Source organism: Mesoplodon densirostris, chromosome 4 (assembly GCF_025265405.1).
Source record: "Mesoplodon densirostris isolate mMesDen1 chromosome 4, mMesDen1 primary haplotype, whole genome shotgun sequence".
NCBI lineage: Eukaryota > Metazoa > Chordata > Mammalia > Artiodactyla > Ziphiidae > Mesoplodon > Mesoplodon densirostris.
The window spans coordinates 114,267,708-114,288,585 of record NC_082664.1 but is presented as its reverse complement, the minus strand read 5'-3'; positions in this window follow the sequence as shown (position 1 = coordinate 114,288,585).

Sequence of the window (20,878 nt, the reverse complement as noted above, 5' to 3'; positions counted from 1 at the left end):
TGGGCAGTGACAGTCAGAAAGAGGCTGACATATCCACAGAACATATGATTCTATGCACTTGATTATTGAAATCCCCCTCTCTGTCATCACCCTTTTTTGAGCATTCACATAGGCACAAATATATTCATGATTTTTTTAACCCAATGGGAGGGGTAGGTATATCGACTTGCCTCTTCCCCAAAGTGAATTGTCACCAATTCTCCAACCATGTTCCCCTCAAGTCCCTTGTCATCAATCTAAAGCATTGACCACATTCCATGAATAAATATATAATTCCATGCTGGCCATTTATTCTTCCAAGCAATTTAAAAAAATCAGGTGCACTTTATAAATTTCAGCTCACTGAGATGATTTCCCTTCATCACAGTCCCTTAAGGGGTATAGTGCTTCAGCTCTCTACCCTCATCCAGAACCATCTGTACACCAGGCTAACATTTTTCTTCCTCTTTCAACTGATCTTAAAGGGCTCCCCTTAAAACTATAGATATGGGCTTGGAGTGAGAAGGCAATGTAGCAGGAATAAATTGTAGGTATTTTGGACATTTTTTATGTAACCTATTTGTGCCTTTAGGGCCTGACCATATGCAATCATGTATATATCACTTCTGATTTATAATGGGGTATTAATGTGCACTCCCATCTTTAAGGCTTGGTAGGTCAGAAAATATGCAACTCATGATTAGCAGCTCATGTAACATGATAACTTGGTGACCCATGGTCAAGCATTCAATATCTGCTAAGGCCCAGTGGTTGACTAAGATTCATTTTCAAAGAGAGAGTAGTTATCTGAAAATAATAGCAGGCCTTGCTCCAAAATCCTAAATTTGTGATTCAACTATAGGGTCTGCCAAGGTTCCAAACAGCACTTCTATCTGTCAATAAAATTTCAGAAATCATAGGGGCTTTGGAATACTCAGACCAAGTGACAGTGCAGCTTGAACCACAGCCTGGACTTGTTGCAGAGCCTTCTCTCTTTCTGGGACTCACTCAAACCTAGCAGATTTTCAGGTTACTCCATAAAAGAGCCAGGATAATGCACATAGATGAGGAATATGCTGCTTCCAAAATCCAAAGAAGTACAACAGGTGTTGTGTCTCTCTCTGTCTGCACAAGGGGACAGATACAACAATTAACTGTTCACTTTGAAAGGGATATATGGAAATACCCCACACCTAGGACCCTAGAAATTTCTCTTAGGTAGAAGAGCATTGAACTTCAGTTTAATTTGTTTCTCACCCTCACATGCAAATGTCTTACTTAAAAGTCCAGGATAGTTGCTATTCTCACTCACTAGGTTCATTCAGTGTGATGTCAACCATATAATGGACCAGTATAATATCTCATGGAAGGAAAAGGTGATCAAGCTCCCTGAAAACTAAATTTTGACATAGGGTTGGAGAGTTGATACACCCTGAATGTAGGGCAGTAAAGGTGTATTACTAGTCTTGCCACCTGAAAGAAAACTGCTTCTGGTGGGTCTACCTGCAGGTATGGAGAAAAAGGCATGTCTCAGATCAATAGCTTCTTACTGAATAGTAGAGGATGTGTGAATTTTCTCAAACACTGAAATCACATCTAGTATAACAACTAAAGTATGTCTACTGGTTAAGATTTTCTTAATCCACTGCTATTCTGCAATATACATATACATCTGCACAGGTCAAATAGAAGAGTTTGGGGGGATAAAGGGGGAATCATCTTTCAAGTCATTGATGGTGGTCCAAATTTTTGTGATTTCTCCAGGAATTCAGTATTGGTTTTGATTAATGTTAGTAGATAAAGTCAGTTAAAATAGTTTCTATATGACACTTTGCATCATAACAGCCATCATTCCACAGATTAGGGACCAAATTAAGGGATTCTGCCAGCTTCTACATATCATTTTTGCACTAATGAATTCAATATCTGGGAAATAACCACAGGATGGGTTAGGAGAACCTCTGGGTTCACTGTATATGGACGTTGCTTAAACTTCATTGATTGTCTGAGTCCCCAAAATCCCCTCCTCTGACAGGAAGGTCACGGTGTTTGTTTTGAGTCTCCTGGAAACAATGTCATATCAGAGCCAGTGCCTAAGTAATCCCTGAGATATGTGATTATATCCTTTACCCTAATGCACTATTACCCTGGTAAAAGCCCATAGGTCTCATTGGATAAAGCTAACAAAAAGATTAACATTATAATTTTTGTCAGTGACATGGGGGCCTTCTTTCAAGGGGACATGGTCAACCCTTCATTCAAGGGGTTCTGGGTCTGTAAGCTTGCTCAAATCAAGGAATTGATTAAGGGCCTGTGACTCTGTAGTTTTATAATTAAAGCTAGACTTTTTTTCACTTGACCTAGAACTTTTCTTCCTATACATATATAGTAAGATGTTAGATTTTCTATCTCTTTCTAGGAAAAAAATGACATGGGTCTCTGTCTGTCAGAATATTCTGAGTGTTGCTTCATCTCTGTTATCCATTACACTAACTACACCTACATTGCCTTTAGTGTTTGAGCTACACCACTTGGCCACTGCCACCTGGGATCCAATTACTTCAACTGTATTTGATTTCCAATTAAGTGTCCGTGATTCCCACTGTAAGTTCTGGTCTACAGAGAAGAGAAATCATAAAGCTTATCAAAGAAAAAGGCTGCTCCTTCAAATGTATTTATGGATGTATTGGTGAAAGGTTGTTTTCTGGATCTTCCCAGTGTGAATAAGTAAGTCTTAAATGATAAATACACTCCAACATTCCAGTGTCCTTAAGCTTTTGAGTATCTTCCTCGACATTAAACCAAGAAATTGGATGTGTTCATTTCATAATTGTTAGCCAAATTTTGAGGTATATTTTAATTAACCACCTCAACAAACTGTTAGAGCCCTTTTCAAGGACCTGAGTTGCAACATTAAATGCTGAATCTTTGCCTCATGGGTCCAAATCAATAAACTTAGCTGATCCAATTTTATGTTTCTTCCACAATTATCCCATACACTTAATATACATTACCACATGTATTCCACAAGTTTCTGCTTGTATAAATTAAAGAACTCAAGAAGTTATTTTGGAGTGAAGCACACCTCCTCTAGGACACATTATGTACCTCATTTTTAATGGACTGATGAGACTTGTGTCTAATCATAAGTGGCAACCGCCTCAGAAAAGGCATTATTTTCTCAGGTAATGCATGGCTAATCCCCTCAGATGGAATTAGGAAGGCTGATACCACTGTGGATTGGAAGCTTGCTATCACTTGGTGTGAGGATGACATTGCCAATGGTATTAGAGAGATCATTGCCCCTGTTGATTGTGAGAACACTTTCACTGACAAGAAGACTCATTACAGTTTATTGAATTGATGGCCCAGGTTCATCAGGATTTTCCCACATGTCAAATCCCATAAACAGGATATGACTCCTCCTGGATTTTATAGTAAACACTCCAGAAGTTGAGAATTCAACTTGTTAAAATAGAGCCACAGATTATTTGCAGTAATTTCAGACCTGGCTGGAGATAAGGCTCTTCCTCAGGGCACACTGAAGTTCTTAGCTTAGCAATGCTTGAATTTATTATTTTGTTTCACAACTTTGTCCAGAGACATTAAGAGGAACCAAAAAATATAATTATATTCCTTAGTTTTCTAAAAACATTCAAAAGTATTATGTACAAAATTACTTAGCTCCTTCCTTCTCATAAGTGTTTGATTACGAATATCCAATGTTGGGAATTCCCTGGTGGCCCAGTGGTTAGGACTTTGTGCTTTCACTGCTGGTGCCTGGGTTCAATCCCTGGTTGGGGAGCTAAGACATGACATTGAGCATAGGAGAAGCCCCAACTCACACCCTGTTTCAGCTCTAGCCAATTTGACTCCATCTGTACCTCTTCCCAAGGTGGCAGCTGCCAGGGCACATAGGGAGAAGATATGACTGATGCTTACTTCAGATCCATCAAAGCCAACATGCACATGCAGACATCACAGGGACTCTCCCACACAAAGTCATAGCTTCAAGACCGGGATAGGCAACTATTTTGTCTAACTTCTTAGAGAAAAACAGAGAAAGTTAAACAAAATAAGAAGAGAGATGAATGTCCCAAATGAAAAAAAAAACAAGATAAAATGCTAATGAAACAAACATAAATAATTTACCTGATAAAATGTTCAAAGCAATAAAAAGAAAATGCTCAATAAACTAAGAAAAAAATAAAGAAACATAGTGTGAACACCAACAATAACTAGAAAATATAAAATAGAACCAATTGGAGCTGTAGAATAAAATAACTGAAATGAAAATTAAATGAGAAGGAATTAACAGTGGAATAGGTCATACAGAATAACACGTAAGTGGTCTGCAAGAAAGAATAGTGAGAATGATCTAATCAGAACAGCAAAAATAAAGAACATTTTAAAAAATGGAAATAGTTTAAGGGACCTCTGAGACAACATTAAGTTAATTCACATTAATTTAAAGTACTAAAGGAAAAAACTCCACTGCTAAGGATACTCTACCCAGCAAGATTGTCATTCAAAATTGAAGCAGAGATAGAGTTTCTCAGACAAGCAAAAACTACAATAGTTTATTATTAATTCAGCCTTACATGGAATGTTAAAGCATCTTCTTTAAGATTAAAAAAGTCTATAACAAGAAACAAGAAAATATATGAAGGAAAAATATCTCATTGATAAAGGCAAATATCAGTAGACAGTAAAGGCAGGGGATGAACCACATAAGGTAGTAGAAAGGTTAAAAGACAAAAATTGTAAAATTAACCATAACTACAATAAACAGCTAAGGAATAGACATAAAGATGTAGAATATGACATCTAAAACATAAAACTTGTGAGACAATAAAAATGTAGGACTTTAAAAAATATGTTTGAACTTAAATGAATATCAGTTTAAAACAAGTAGATATATATAGTTATAGGTCAAGATGTATGTATGTATGTGTGTGTGTGTGTGTGTAGTGGTAACCACAAATCAAAAACCTACAATAGATACACAAAAATCAAAGATAAAGGAACCCAAACATAACATTAAAGAAAATCATCAAACCACAAGGAAAGAGACTAAAGGAAGAACAGAGGAGAACTACAAAAACAACCAGAAAACAAGTAACAAAATGGCAATAAGTACATACCTTAAATAATCCCCACAGGGAGATCATCTCGGTGCTTTGTGACCACCTAGAGGGGTGGAATAGGGAGGGTGGGAGGGAGAGAGACACAAGAGGGAAGAGATATGGGAACATATGTATATATATAACTGATTCACTTTGTTATAAAGCAGAAACTAACACACCATTGTAAAGCAATTATACTCCAATAAACATGTTTATATATATATATATATATATATATATATGGACTAAATTCTCCAATTAAAAGATGTAAGGTACCTGATCAGATAAAAGCAAACAAAACAAACAAGGCCCATCTATATGCTGCCTACAATAGACTCATTTGAAAGCTAAAACACACAGAGAATGAAAGTGAGAGCATGGAAAAGAGGTATTCCATGCAAATGTAAATGAAAAGAAAGTGCTGGATCATAGCCACTAGACTACCAGGGAGCTGTAATGCAAATGAAAAGAAAGCTGGGGTAGCAATACTCATGTCAGAAAAAATATACTTTAAAACAAACTCTATAATGAAAGACAAACAAGGGCATTATTTACTGTTAAAGGGGTCAATCCAAGAAGAGAATATAACATTCATAAACATATATGCATCTAATACAGCAGGACTTAAATATATAAAGCAAATATTAATAGACATAAAAGGAGAAATTAAAAGAAATACAATAATAGTAGTATATTTTAATAAACCCACTTACATCAATGAATAGATCATCCTGATAGAAAATCAATAAGGAAACAATGACTTTAAATGACACAGTAGACCAGGTGGACTTAATAGATATCACAGAATATGTCATCCAAAAGCAGCAAAATACACATTATTTTCAAGTGCCCATGGAACATTCTCCAGGATAGATCACATGCTACACCAAAAAACAAGTCTCAATAAATTCAATAAGATTGAAACTGTATCGAGCATCTCTTCTGAGCAATATGGTATAAAACTAGAAATCAATTACAGGAAGCAAAATGGAGGAAACAAAAACACATGGAGACTAAGCAACATGCTATCAAAAGCAAAAATCAATTAAGAAATCAGAAAATACATTGAGATAAATGATAATGGGAACACAATTTTCCAAAATCTGTGGGATGAATAAAAGCAGTTTTAAGAGGGAAGTTTGTAGCAATATAGTCTTACCTCAAGAAAGAAGAAAAAGATTTCAAATATAAAATGTAATTTTCTATCTAAAGGAATTAGAAAAAGAAATAAACAAAGCCCACAGTAAGCAGAAGGAAGGAAATAATAAAGATCAGAGCAGAAATAAAACAAACAAAAACAATAGAAAAGATCAATGAGAATAAAAGCTATTTTTAAAAGGTAAAAATCATTGATAAACTTTTAGTGAGACTCATTCAGAAAGAAAAGAGGGCCCAAATGAACAAACTTAGAAATGAAAGAGAAGTTAAAAATGATATCACAGAAATATGAACTCATAAGAGAATACTAATAGTTATATGCCAACAAATTGGACAACCTAGAAGAAATAGATAAATTCTTAGAAACATACAATTTTCCAAGACTGAATTGGGAAGAAATATAAAATGTAAATAGACATATTACTGGTATCAAAACTGAATTAGTAATCAAAAAACTCCCGAAAAACAAAATTCCAGGGCTGTACAGCTTCACAGGGGAATCCTACCAAACATTTAAAGAAGAGTTAAAACTTGTTACTTTCAAACTATTCAAAAAAAATGAAGAGAAGGGAAAACTCCCTAAGTTATTCTACAAGGCCAGCATTACCCTGATAACAAAACCAGTCAAAGACACTAGAAAGACAAAGAAAATTATAGGCCCATATCAATGATGAACATAGAGGCAAAAATCCTCAACAAAATGTTAGCAAACTGAATTCAGCAGTGCATAAAAAGAATAATACACCATGATCAAGTGGGACTTATTCTAGGGTTGCAAGGATGGTTGAGCATCTGGAAATCAACATGACATACCACATTAACAGAAGAAGGATAAAATTCACATGATAATCTCAATAGATGCATAAAAAGCATTTGACAAAATTTATCATTCATTCATGATTAAAAAAAAAAAACCTCTCAACCAAGTTGGTATACAGGGAACACACCTCAACATTATAAAGACCATTTATGACAAACCCACAGCTAACATGATACTCGATGATTGAAAGCTAAAAGCTTTGCAGATGGCATGTTACAGTATGTCAAAAACACTAAAGACTACACCAGAAAAACTGTTAGAACTAATAAGTGAATCCAGTAAAGTTGTAACACACAAGGTTAATATAAAAAAAATCACTTGCATTCTTATACACTAATAATGATCCTTCAGAAGGACAAATCAAGAAACAATCCTATTTACAATCATTGAAAATAATAAAGTATCTAGGAATAAATTTATCTGAGGTGAAAGACTTGTACTCTGAAAAATAGAAGACATTGAAGAAGAAAATTAAAGACGATACAAATGGAAAGACATCCTGTGTTCATGGATTGGAAGAATTAATATTGTTAAAATATCCAGGCTACCCAAAGCAATCTACTGATTTAATACAAACTCTATCAAAATACTCATGACATTTTTCACAAAACTAGAACAAATAATTCTAAAATTCATATAGAAACATAAAAAAATTTGCCAATCTTGAGAAAAAAGAAAAAAGCTGGAAGAATAACCCGCCCAGACTTCATACTATGCTACAAATCTACAGTAATAAAAACAACATGGTACTGGCACAAAAAATAGACATATAAATTATTGGAACAGAATAGAGAACTGAGAAATAAACCCATGCACCTATGGTCAATTAAGCTACAACAAAGAAGGCAAGAATATACAAAACTCAGCCTCTTCAACAATTGGTACTGGAAAAACTGGACAGCCACATGTCAAACAATGAGATTAGAACATTGTTTCACACCATATACAAGAAAAAAAACATAAAAATCACAACAACTCAAAATGGTTTAAACACCTACATGCAAGATCTGAAACCACAAAACAGTTAGAAGAAAATTAAAGGCATGTTCTTTGACATTGGTCTTAGCAATATCATTTTGTATCAGTCTTCTCATGGAAGGGAAACAAAAGGAAAAATAACCAAATGGGATGTAATCATACTTAAAAGCTTTTGAACAGTGAAAGAAACCATCAACAACATGAAAAGGCAACTCCTGAATGGGAAAAAGATATTTGCAAATAATGTGAATTATAAGGGGGTTAATATCCAAAATATACAAAGAATTCTTACAATTCAATATAAAATAAACAAACAAACAACCTGATTACAAAATGGGCAGAGTACCTGAATAGGCATTTTTCAAAGGTGACATACAGATATCAAACAGTCACATGAAAAGATGCTCAACATCACTAATTATCATGGAAATGTAAATCAAAACCACATCACACATGTCAGAATGGTTAGCATCAAAAAAGGCAAGAAATAACAAGTGTTGATGGGGATTTGAGAAAAGGTGACACTAGTACACTGTTGATGGGAATGTAAATTGGTGCAGCCACTATGGAAAATGTATGAAAGTTCCTGAAAAATTAAAAAAATAAAACTATCATACAATCCAGCAATTACACTCTTGAGTATTTATGAAAAAAAAAAAGAAAACACTAATTCAAAAGGATTATATACCCTTATATTCATAGCAGTGTTATTTATAATATACAAGGTATGGAAGCAGCCTGGGTGGATATAGAAGATCATATATATATATATATATATATATATATATATATATATATGAATGACATCTATACACACACACATACATTAAAATATTACTCAGTCATTAAACAGAATGAAATTTTGCAATTGTGACAACGTGGATGGACCTGGAAGGTATTATGCTTAGTGAAATAAGTCAGACAGAAAAAGACAAATAAGACTACCTCTTGCAAGAACACCAGAATCACAAATAACTGCTGAAAAATCATCAACAGGAAGACACTGGAACTCACCAAAAAAGATACCCCACACCCAAAGACAAAGGAGAAGCCAAAATGAGATGGTAGGACGGATGCAAACACAATAAAATAAAGTCCAATAACTGCCGGGTGGGTGACTCACAAACTAGAGAACACTTATACCACAGAAGTCCACCCACTGCAGTGAAGGTTCTGAGCCCCATGTCAGGCTTCCCAATCTGGGGTTCGAACAAGGGGAGGAGGAATTCCTAGAGGATCAGACTTTGAAGGCTAGTGGGATTTCATTACAGGACTACAACAGGACTGGGGAAAACAGAGACTCCACTCTTGGAGAGCACACACAAAGTAGTGTGCACATTGGGACCCAGGGGAAGGAGCCGTGACCCAATAGAAGACTGAACCAGACCTACCTGCTAGTGTTGGAGGCTCTCCTGCAGAGGCAAGGGGTGGCTGTGTTTCACCATGCAGACAAGGACACTGGCAGCAGAAGTTCTGGGAAGTAATTCTTGGCATGAGCCCTCCAAGAGTTTGCCATTAGCCCCAACAAGTAGCCCGGGTAGGCTCCAGTGTTGAGTCACCTCAGGCCAAACACCAAACAGAGAAGGAACCCACCCCCTCTCATCAGCAGAAAAGTGGATTAAAGTTTCACTGAGCTCTACCCACCAAAGCAACAGCCAGATCTACCCACCACCAGTCCCTGCTATCAGAAAACTTGCACAACCCACTTAGATAGCCTCATCCAACAGCCTCATTCTGTTTTGCAGACAGCAAAAACAAGAAGAACTACAATCCTGAAGCCTGTGGAACAAAAAACACATGCACAGAAAGATAGACAAGATGAAAAGGCAGAGGGCTATGTACCAGATGAAGGAACAAGATAAAAGCCCCAAAAAACAACTAAATGAAGTGAAGATAGGAAACCTTCCAGAAAAAGAAATCAGAATAATGATAGTGAAAATGATCCAGGACCCGGGAAAAAGAACGGAGGCAAAGATCGAGAAGATGCAAGAAATGTTTAACAAAGATCTAAAAGAATTAAAGAACAACCAAACAGAGATGAACAACAAAATAACTGAAATGAAAAATACACTAGAAGGAATCAATAGCAGAATAACTGAGGCAGAAGAATGGATAAGTGATGTGAAAGACAGAATAGTGGAATTCACTGCTGTGGAACAGAATAAAGAAAAAAGAATGAAAAGAAATGAAGACAGCCTAAGAGACCTCTGAGACAACATTAAAGGCAACAACATTTGCATTATAGGGGTACCAGAAGGAGAAGACAGAGAGAAGGGACCCGAGAAAATATTTGAAGAGATTATAGTCAAAAATTCCCTAACATGGGAAGAGAAATTGCCACCCAAATCCAGGAAGTGCAGAGAGTCCCATACAGGATAAACCCAAGGAGAAACACGCCGAGACACATAGTAATCAAATTGGCAAAAATTAAAGACAAAGAAAAATTATTGAAAGCAGCAAGGGAAAAATGACAAATAATATACAAGGGAACTCCCATAAGGTTAACAGCTGATTTCTCAGCAGAAACTCTACAAGCCAGAAGGGAGTGGCCTGATATACTTAAAGTGATGAAAGGGAAGAACCTACAACTGAGATTAATCTACCCGGCAAGGATATCATGCAGATTCGATGGAGAAATCAAAAGCTTTACAAACAAGCAAAAGCTAAGAGAATTCAGTACCACCAAACCAGCTCCTCAACAAATGCTAAAGGAAATTCTCTAAGTGGGAAACACAAGAGAAGAAAAGGACCTACAAAAACGAACCCCAAACAATTAAGAAAATGATAATAGCAACACACATATCAATAATTACCTTAAATGTGAATGGATTAAATACTCCAACCAAAAGACACACGCTTGCTGAATGGATACAAAAAGAAGACCCATATATATGCTGTCTACAAGAGACCCACTTCAGACCTAGGGACACATTCAGACTGAAAGTGAGGAGATGGAAAAAATATATTCTGTGCCAATGGAAATCAAAAGAAAGCTGGGGTAGCAATACTCATATCAGATAAAATAGACCTTAAAGTAAAGCATGATAGAAGAGACAAAGAAGTGTACATAATGATCAAGGGATCAATCCTAGAAGAAGATATAACAATTATAAATATATATGCACCCAACATAGGAGCACCTCAATACATAAGGCAACAGCTAACAGCTCTAAAAGAGGAAATTGACAGTAACACAATAATAGTGGGGGGCTTTAAAACCTCACTTACACCAATTGACAGATCATCCAAAAGGAAATAAATAAGGAAACAGAAGCTTTAAATGACACAATAGAACAGTTTGTTTAATTGATATTTATAGGACATTCCATCCAAAAACAACAGATTACACTTCCTTCTCAAGTGCACATGGAACATTCTCCAACATAGATTACATCTTAGGTCACAAATCAAGCCTCAGTAAATTTAAGAGAATTGAAATCATATCAAGCCTCATTTCTGACCACAATGCTATGAGATTAGAACTCAATTACAGGTGGAAAAAAGAAAAAAACAGAAACACATGAAGGGTAAACAGTAAGTTACTAAATAACTAAGAGATCACTGAAGAAATCAAAGAGGAAATAAAAAAAAAAACCTAGAGACAAATGATCATGAAAACACAATGATCCAAAACCTATGGGATGCAGCAAAAGCAGTTCTAAGAGGGAAGTTTAAAGCTATACAAGCCTACGTCAAGAAACAAGAAAAATCTCAAATAAACAATCTAACCTTACACCTAAAGGAACTAGAGAAAGAAGAAAAAGCAAAAGTCAAAGTGAGCAGAAGGAAAGAAATCATAAGGATCAGAGCAGAAATAAATGAAATAGAAACAAAGAAAACAACAGCAAAGATCAATAAAACTAAAAGCTGGTTCTTTGAGAAGATAAACAAAATTGATAAAACATTAGCCAGATTCATCAAGAAAAAAGGGAGAGGACTCAAATCACTAAATTTAGAAATGAAAAAGGAGAAGTTACAACAGACACTACAGAAATACAAAGCATCCTAAGCGATTACTACAAGTAACACTGTGCCAATAAAATGGACAACCTGGAAGAAATGGACAAATTCTCACAAAGTTATAACTTTCCAAGACTGAACCAGGAAGAAATAAAAAATATGAACAGACAAATCACAACTAATGAAATTGAAGCTGTGATTAAAAATCTTCCAACAAACAAAAGTCCAGGACCAGATGGCTTCACAGGTGAATTCTATCAAACATTTAGAGAAGAGCTAACACCAATCCTTCTCAAACTCTTACAAAAAATTGCAGAGGAAGGAACACTCCCAAATTCATTCTATGAGGCCACCATCACTCTGATACCATAACCAGACAAAGATACTACAAAAAAAGAAAATTACAGACCAATATCACTGATGAATATAGATGCAAAAATCCTCAACAAAATATTAGCAGACAGAATCCAACAGCACATTAAAAGGATCATACACTATGATCAAGTGGGATTTATCCCAGGTATGCAAGGAATCTTCAATGCAAATCAACCAAGGTGATACACCATATTAACAAATTGAAGAATAAAACCATATGATCATCTCAATAGATGCAGAAAAAGCTTTTGATAAAATTCAACATGCATTTATGATAAAAATTCTCCAGAGTGTGGACATAGAGGGAACCTATCTCAACATAATAAAGGCCATATATGACAAACCCACATCAAACATCATTCTCAATGGTGAAAAGCTGAAAGCATTTCCTCTAATATCAGGAACAAGACAAGGATGTCCACTCTCACCACTATTACTCAACATAATTTTGGAAGTCCTAGCCATGGCAATCAGAGAAGAAAAAGAAATAAAATGAGTACAAATTTGAAAAGAAGCAGTAAAAGTGTCACTGTTTGCAGATGATATGATACTATACATAGAGAATCCTAAAGATGTCACCAGAAATCTACTAGAGGTAATCAATGAATTTGGTAAATTTGCAGGATACAAAATTGATGCACAGAAATCTCTTGCATTCCTATACAATAATGATGAATAATCTGAAAGTGAAATTAAGGAAATACTCCCATTTACCATTGCAACAAAAAGAATAAAATACCTAGGAATAAACCTACCTAGGGAGACAAAAGACCTTTATGCAGAAAATTATAAGATGCTATAAAAGAAACTAAAGATGATACCAACAGATGGAGAGATATACCATGTCCTTGGAATGGAAGGATCAATATTGTGAACATTACTATGCTACCTAAAACAATCTACAGATTCAGTGAAATCCCTATAAAATTACCAATGACATTCTTTACAGAACTAGGACAAAAAATCTTAAAATATTTATGGATGCACAAAAGACCCCGAATTGCCAAAGCAGTCCTGAGGGAAAAAAACGGAGTTGGAGAAATCAGACTCCCTGACCTCAGAGTATACTTCAAAGCTACAGTAATCAAGACCATATGGTACTGGAATATAGATCAATGAAACAGGATAGAAAGTCCAGAGATAAACCCATACACCTATGGTCAACTAATCTAAGACAAAGGAGGCAAGGGTATACAATGGAGAAAAGACTGTCTCTTCAATAAGTGGTGCTGGGAAACCTGGACAGCTACATGTAAAAGAATGAAATTAGAACACTCCCTAACACCATACATAAAAATAAACTCAAAATGGATTAGAGACCCAAATTTAAGACTGGACATCATAAAACTCCTAGAGGAAAACATAGGAAGAACACTCTTTGACATAAATCACAGCAAGATCTTTTTTGATCCACCTCCTAGAGTAATGGAAATAAAAACAAAAATAAACAAATGGGACCTAATGAAACTTAAAAGCTTTTGCAAAGCAATGGAAACTACAAACAGGATGAAAAGACAACCCTCAGAATGGGAAAAAAATTATTTGCAAGTGAATCTATGGACAAAGGATTAATCTCCCAAATATATAAACAGCTCATGCAGCTCAATATTATAAAAGCAGACAACCCAATCCAAAAATGGGCAGAAGACCTAAATAGACATTTCTCCAAAGAAGACATACAGATGGCCAAGAAGCACATGAAAAGCTGGTCAACTTCACTAATTATTAGAGAAATGCAAATAAAAACTACAAAGAGGTATCACCTCACACCAATTAGAATGGGCATCATCAGAAAATCTAAAAACAACAAATGCTGGAGAGGGTGTGGAGAAAAGGGAACAGTCTTGCACTGTGGGTAAGAATGTAAATTAATACAGGCACTATGGAGAACAGTATGGAGGTTCCTTAAAAACCTAAAAATAGAATTACCATATGATCCAGCAATCCCACTACTGGGTATATACACAGAGAAAACCAGAATTCAAAAAAGCACATGCACCCAAATGTTCATTGCAGCACTATTTACAATGGCCATATCATGGAAGCAACCTAAATGCCCATCAACAGACGAATGGATAAAGAAGTTATGGTACATATATACAATGGAATATTACTCAGCCATAAAAAGGAACAAAATTGGGTCATTTGTAGAGACATGGATGGATCTAGAGACTGTCATACAGAGTGAAGTAAGTCAGAAAGAGAAAAAAAAATATCACATTTTAACGCATATATGTGGAACCTAGAAAAATGGTACAGATGAACCGGTTTGCAGGGCAGAAATTGAGACACAGATGTAAAGAACAAACGTATGGACACCAAGGGGGGAAAGCAGCAGGGTGTGGTGGTGGTGGTGTGATGAATTGGGAGATTGGCATTGACATGTATACACTGATGTGTATAAAATGGATGAGTAATAAGAACCTGCTGTATAAAAAAATAAATAAAAGAAAATTCAAAAAAGAAAAAGAAAAAGACAAATATTATATTTGTGACTTACATGAGGAATCTAAAACAAAAAACAAAAAACAAATGAACAAACATAGCAAGACAACAGACTCAGAGAATGGACTGGTGGTTTTCAGGGGTGAGAGGGGTGTGTGGAGGGCCAAAATGGATAAAGGGTTAAAGGGGATTAAGACTAACAAACTACTAGGTTTTATAGAAAAATTAAAGGGATATAATATACAACAAAGGCAATATAGCCAATATTTTATAATAAATTTATATGATGTATAATCTATAAAAATATCAAATTATTCAGGTGTACACCTGAATAATATAATAGTTAAGTCAATTATACTTTAATAAAAAAAGAAAAAGCTATAATGTTTGACCAGCTATCTGAACTTCACATAACCCACTCAAGTTGACACATAAAACTAACCATCAAAATCCACCCCTTGTCACATTGACCCTATATGTATCACGTCCAACTATACTTAATCTTCAAATAATGAGGTCTTAATTGTGACTAACCTTGATTGAAGAATCCTGCATACCACCAAAAACACACTAACCTCTTTCCCAGAAGAGAATATAAAATCCTTGAATGATGTTTACTAGTCTCATTGATACCTCATAAGAAAGAGTATGATGAACAATTAACAATACTTAAATACCATGATATAAAGTCAGTATGTCTTACATTATATTATAAGGGAAAAAAGAGAGGATAAAAAACAGAGGTATTCAAATGTAAAATAGATAGCTAGTGAGAAGCAGCTGCATAGCACAGGGAGATCAACTCTGGGCTTTGTGACCACCTAGAGGGGTGGGATATGGAGGATGGGAGGGAGATGCAAGAGGGAGGGGATATGAGGATATACATATACGTATAGATGATTCACTTTGTTATACAGCAGCAACTAACACAACAATGTAAACAATTATTCTCCAATAAAGATGTTAAAAAATGTATTTGTTAATATATGTGTATATGCATTCAAATGTATTCAAAATAAGGAGGAAGCACTTACTACAATTCCAGCCCTCTTTTATAACTGGTTACATGGTATTAGGTGATATTTATAACTACATTCTGTTACTACCCTAAGGTATTATCTTTGCTTGAGCAAGCATCTCAGCATGTCTTCGTTCTTTACTTTGCAATGTAACCCCAAAATTCATTCCTGAAGAGTCTGCACCATTACTAGTGTTGTATGGATTGGTTTGTGTGATTTTCTGTTGACCTTAACCACAGGGATTAAAAACCCTAAGGGATATCCTGTAATTCAGATATACTCTTCCTTAGTTTTATTGTTGATTATTTGTGCAATTTCACTTTTGCAGTGACACAGATTCTTTGTTTCTCCAAACATTTGTCAGGTTCCTGAACAGTCTCCAATACCTATCTGTGCATTTCCTTGTAAAATCCTTAACAAGAACCATGATTAGTCAGTTTATCAATGGCTTCTCATCCTCCTCGTCTGATCACCCTTGATATCTAATTAGGTTTTTCACCCTCCACCTTTAACCAAGGGATGTCTGATCCACTGGTAACTCTGTCACGTCAGTTTAGCCAGAATCCCCCTCAGCTCTCATGTTTGTTTTAGTACCCTTCAAACTAGTGAGTACCATCAGGATCCTTGGGTATAAATTACCATATGCCCATGCTGTATTTGGATTTAAACCTGTTTCTATATTGAAATCTCTTTTCTGTCATTGCAATATTTGTGAAGCAAATCCATTTCCCCCCCCGCCTTTAAATTTTTGTTTTCTTTTTTATTTGACAATTATAATGCCACAAATGGGATAGATCAGATTCTTCTTTTAGCCTAAGTGTCCTCACTGTGAACTCAGAACTTCAAAGTGTGTAACTTTGAAGCTGTTGTTTTCACTCCTGATGGATCAGGAATCCTTTGATGTGTCCAACTCCTAATATTTTTCCAGTCAAATGGTCCCTGAAGCTGGTATGGTCAGATTTTAATTTATAAGATTTTTGAGTATACTCTAGAAGATAGGTTGGAGTCTCAGACAAGAAGAGACAGGTTGTAGTCCAGTGTTCCTCTCTAAGAAGCTGGATTACAGTGTTAGGCAAGAATAAGATGTGTTAGAATTCCATGTTTCTTGTTCACAAGTGTATAATACCACAAATTAAGAGCACAGAATCTGATTTTTCTTCCAAGATGTTGGAGGAGTAGGAGGATGTGGAGTTCATTTCTCCCCACAAACACATCAAGAATACATCTACAAATGGAAAAATTCTCACAGATCACCTGCTGAACACTAGCAGAGGACCTTGGACACCTAAACGGACAAGAAAGATCCCCACATAACTGGGTAGGATGAAAGAAAAAAAGGGGAAAGGAAGAGGAGAGGAAGTAGAATGGGACCTGCACCCCTGGTAGGGAGCTGAAGGTGAGGAGAGGTTCCTACATCTGGGGAAACCTCCTCACTGGTGGGGAAATCAGCTGGGACAGAAGGGGAACCTCAGGGGTTTGGAGGAGAGCCCAGAAACTGATCTGTGGCAGGAAAGACAGAATGAGACATACACAGATGGTCTGTGCCACAGCCCCATGTTCCCCAGCCTAAGGCAGGTGTCCACCGGTGTGGACTGGGGCTGAGTGCTCAAAAGAGGGGTTTTGAGAGCAGACCCAGGAAGGGGACTGTTACTGGCTGTGAGGAGACAGCTTGAGAGGATGGTAGTGAGGACCTCTGCAACTGGGAATGCCTGTGGAGGAAGCCCAGACCACTACAGAGGCAAAGTGCCATTGTTGAGTGATGCTCAAAGGGTGGGTCTGCCATTGCAGCCTCTCTCCTCATGCACTGGTCCCTGTCTCCATGGGCACTAGGGAAGTCTCCCACCACAGTCAGATCACGCATCCCTGCCAGCATCTCTTCCACACTCCCCCTTCCCCGCCTGGGCAACCTGCTCACCCCAATCCTCCAGTCACCACCTGACAGGCTCATGCACTCCAATTGTTACCACAGCACACTCCCAGCTGGGTGGTTGCTTGTCCTGCTTGCCAACCCAGCTCCTTCCTTCCTGATGGTTTCCTGTGTTCTGGCAAACTCTGGAGAAGATTCCAGTGGGAGCAACACATGCAGAGTTGTGGCTGAAACCACAGCTGAGCACCAGGGGCCATGTGACTAAGGAAGAAGAGCTTAAGTCTCTCCCAGTGGCTGCACAAGATGCAGACTTACATCTCCATTGACAGCTTCCTAAATTCAGCAACTGCAAAATATCTGAAAGGACAATAAGTGCTCCTGCAACTTGGATGGGTCTGGCTTTAGCAGCTGTGGGCTTTGTGGGCTATACACATGGTGGTGGGGCCAGGCCAGAGTCTGAGCTGCCCGTATAGCTCCCACAGTGGGTCCAGGTGCACAACACTGCAGTGGGACCTGACCTCAGTGGATCTGCACTAGTGACCTAGTGAAGAAAACACCTGAGAACCACCAGGGCCAATTGCCAGCATATTACAGTTAAGGTGGGACTGAGCAGTGCCAACAGCAGTGTATTTTGTAAGCCCACACAACAGGCAAAAGAGGACAAAATGGAGCACATTCACAGGTGAACAGATCCAGAGGAGGAATAGTCAGTGGTTTCTTTCCCAGTGGGAGTGCTCCAATCCCACCTACCTCACACAGCAGGTCAGAAACACTGCTAGGAAACAGATCTTGACCAGTACCATACTGTCTTGATTACTGTAGCTTTGCAATATAGTCTGAAGTCTGGGAGCCTGATTCCTCCAGCTCCGTTTTTCATTCTCAAGAGTGTTTTGGCTATTTGGGGTCAGGAATAAAGAGGCAGACCTACTAGAGAATGGGCTTAAGAACATGGGGAGGGGGAAGTGTAAGCTGGGAAAAAGTGAGAGAGTGGTAGTGTATATATGGACATATATACATTAGCAAATGTAAACTAGATAGCTAGTGGGAAGCAGTTGCATAGCACAGGGAGATCAGCTTGGTGCTTTGTAAATAGCTAGAAGGCTGGGATAGGGAGGGTGGGGGGAGGGAGGGAGATGCAAGAAGGAAGAGATATGGAAATATATGTATATGTATAACTGATTCACTTTGTTATAAAGCAGAAACTAACACACCATTATAAAGCAATTATACTCCAATTAAAATGTTAAAAAAAAGAAGCAGATCTGGGGACATCTACTCCAACAACTATGGAGCACACCATGCTCCTGATAGTGCAGTGAAAACCACAGAGCAAAGGGGAGGCCCAGCACAATATCCAGGGCAGGCTCTGGTTACTACAACACCAACTAAACCCCCAATCAGGGGGAAAATGATACAAGCCTCTGGACCAACCTCAACTACCAGGGACCAGACACCAGAAGCAAGAGGAAATATGATCCTGCAGCCTGTGGAAAGGAGACCACAAGCACAGTACGTTTGACCAAATGAAAAGACAAAGAAATATCTTGCAGATGAAGAAGGAAAATAAAAGCTTACAAGAAAAACTAAATGAAGAGGAGATAAGCTGTCTACCTGAAAAAGAATTCAGAGTAATGATAGTAAAGATGATCCAAGATCTCGAAAAAGAATGGAGGCATGGATTGAGAGATACAAGAAAAGTTTAGCAAAGACATAGAAGAAAAAAACAAACAAACAGAGATGAACAATACAACAACTGAAATAAAAAATATACTAGAAGGGATCAAAAGCAGAATACTGAGGCAGAAGAATAGATAAGTGACCTGGAAACAGAATGGTGGAAATCTCTGCCATGAAACAGAATAAATTAAAAAGAATGAAAAGAAATGAGGACAGTCTCAGGGAACTCTGGGACAACATTAAATGCACCCAAATTCAAACTATAGGGGTCCCAGAAGAAGAAAAGAAATAGAAAGGGATTGAGAAAATATTTGAAGAGATTATAGCTGAAAACTTCCCTAACATGGGAAAAGAAATAGTCACCCGAGTCAAGGAAGTGCAAAGAGCCTCATACAGCATAAACCAAAGGAGGGACATGCCAAAACACATATTAATCAAACCAACAAAAATTAAGTACAAAGAAAAAATATTAAAAGCAACAAATAACAAGGGAAGCTCCATAAGGTTATCAGCTGATTTTTCAGCAGAAACGCTGCAGGCCACAAGGGAGTGGAACTATATATTAAAAGGGATGAAAGGGGAAAACCTACAACCAAGAATACTCTATCCAGCAAGGCTCTCATTCAGATTTGATGGAGGAATTAAAAGCCTAACAGATAAGCAAAAGCTAAAAGAATTCAGCACCACCAAACCAGCCTTACAGCAAATGCTAAAGGAACTTCCCTAGGCAGGAAACACAACAGAAGAAAACAAATGAGGAAGGGAAGAAAAAATATCTACAAAACAAAAACAAAATAATTAAGAAAATGTCAATAGGAATATACATATTGATAATTACCTTAAATGTAAATGAATTAACTGCTCCAACCAAAAGACATAGATGGGCTGAATGGATACAAAACAACTACAATGTATACACTGTCTACAAGAGACCCAGACCTAAGAACACATACAGACAGAAAGTGAGGCGATGGAAAAAGATACTCCATGCAAATAGAAATCAGAGTAAAGCTGGAGTAGCAATTCTGATATCAGACAAAATAGAAGTCAAAATAAAGACAGGTACAAGAGACAAGGAAGGACACTACATAATAATCAAGGGATCATTCCAAGAAGAAGATATAAATTTGTAAATATATATGCATCCAATATAGGATCACCTCAATATATAAGGTAAATTAAAAGGGAAATCAACAGTAACACAATAGTGGGGGACTTTAACACCCCACTTACACCAATGGACAGGTCATCCAGACAGAAAATTTATAAAGAAACACAAGCATTAAATGACACATTAGACCAGATGCACTTAATTGATATTAATAGGATATTCCATAAGAAAGCAGAAAAATATAATTTCTTTTCAAGTGCAAACAGAACATTCTTCAGGATAGATCACATCTTGTGTCACAAATCAACCCTCAGTAAAGTTAAGAAAAGTGCAATTGTACCAAGCATCTTTTTTGACTACAAC